This window comes from Anarrhichthys ocellatus, unplaced genomic scaffold (genome assembly GCF_004355925.1).
Source record: "Anarrhichthys ocellatus isolate YVR2014 unplaced genomic scaffold, GSC_Weel_1.0 scaffold7270, whole genome shotgun sequence".
NCBI lineage: Eukaryota > Metazoa > Chordata > Actinopteri > Perciformes > Anarhichadidae > Anarrhichthys > Anarrhichthys ocellatus.
In genome coordinates, this window is record NW_022287244.1 from 1 (window position 1) to 1683 (window position 1683).

General features: G+C 44.1%; 1 long non-coding RNA gene across 1 annotated transcript; it reads left to right on the forward strand.

The window, feature by feature from the left end:
* The first annotated feature begins 6 nt into the window (after positions 1–6).
* LOC116380451 (uncharacterized) lies at positions 7–1471 on the forward strand. The gene is made up of 3 exons (XR_004212561.1): positions 7–114; positions 969–1079; positions 1156–1471. It is a non-coding gene; the product is annotated as an uncharacterized LOC116380451 (long non-coding RNA).
* Positions 1472–1683: the final 212 nt, after the last annotated feature.

Consider the following 1683-nt stretch of genomic DNA (forward strand, 5'->3'; position numbering starts at 1 on the left):
CCAAGCAGAAAAGTGAGCCAATACCTGAGGAGGAGCTTCCTGCTGTTCTGAATAAAATTGACAGCTCTTCACTGGATGGCAGCCAGTGGAAAAGTGGAATAAACAACAAAAATGGTAAACTCCAAATCGACCATTTACCTTTGCTAACTATTAATTGTATCTGCCCCTTGTGTTGACGATGTCCAAGCATTTTATGCTCTGCAAAGATGTTGGAGTTGGTGACGCCAACTCGGACTGCGAGGAACCTGGGTGTGACCCTGGACGACCAACTGTCATTCTCAGCAAACATTGCATCGGTTACACGCTACTGCAGATTCCTGCTCTCCAACATCAGGAGGATTCGCACCTTCCTCACTGACTAGACAGCGCAGGTGCTAATCCAGGCTCTTTCAGCTCGCCTGGTGTTCAATCGCCCCAAGTTCTCCCACACAACTTCCCTTCTCCGTTCTCTCCACTGGCAACCTGTAAGAGCTCTCATCCAGTTTAAGACTCCGGCGCTAGCCTACAGGGCAGTGAAAGGAACCTTCCTATCTCCAGGCCATGGTCAAGCCCTACACCCCCGCCCGACCACTTCGCTCTGCTGCCTCGGGGTGATTGGTTGCCCCGTCGTTCAGAGGTCCCTGCGGCCGATCGACCCGGTCACGGCTGTTTTCTGTCCTGGCCCCACAGTGGTGGCATGAACTCCCACTGACGTCAGGACAGCAGAGTCGCTGCCCATCTTTTGGCGCAGGCTGAAAACTCACCTTCAAGAAGTACTACCCTGAGCCTTCCACTTAGCACTTATTGTATTTGTTTTCTGCACTGTAATTTTGCTCTTAGATGCTTGGTTAAAAAAGGAGATGCACTTACAACTTCTGGTGTCTAGTAGTTCTCTTGAATACAATTATTGTAAGTGGCTTTGGATAGAAGCATCTGCTAAATGACTAATGTAAAGAAGGATCTTAATGAAAATTATATTTCTATCCTAGATCAGAAGAAGGGACTGCTTCTTGGTTCGCAATCCACACTAGACGAGGTGATGATTCAGACTTTTGATTCTGAGAAGAATGAAGATGTCGAAAGTGAAACAGATTTTGAAGGTAAAATATGGAAAGATCTAACACTTTGTTTTATAAATGGCACTGTGGCATGGCAATTAAAACTCTCTAATTACAGATGAAAATGCTGTAGAAGACTCTGCTCTTCTAGAAAAGACATCTCCTGACGTCAGCTTGAAATCAGAGGGAGCAGCGCTGGACAAAAACGGCACAGCAGACCTCGGCGATGTCAGGCCAACTGTTCAGTTTACGTTGGATGTGACCAAAATGTCAAATGTAACAGGAAATGCCCTTTCAGATACAAATGACCCTGAAATATAATAAACTACGTAATCTATATATATTTTTTTTTAATTGCATACTTTTAATTGTTGTGCTGTAAATGTATACAGTTTTCCTGCAATGCTCAAAGGAAATAAACATTGTTGAAAGGACCAGTGTGTAAGCTTTAGTGGCATCAAGCGAGAGGTTCCAGATTTGCAACCAGCTGAATACACCTGCTTTCTGAATGTTTAAATATGTGTTTTGGCCGCCTCAAATGTTGTAGTTTCCTCCTGGTACAAAATGTGAGTGTTGTATGAATTTAGTCACACAAACCAACTTTAAAATACTAGTCTAAACTTCAGAGAAGGCAAAATGTGAGACT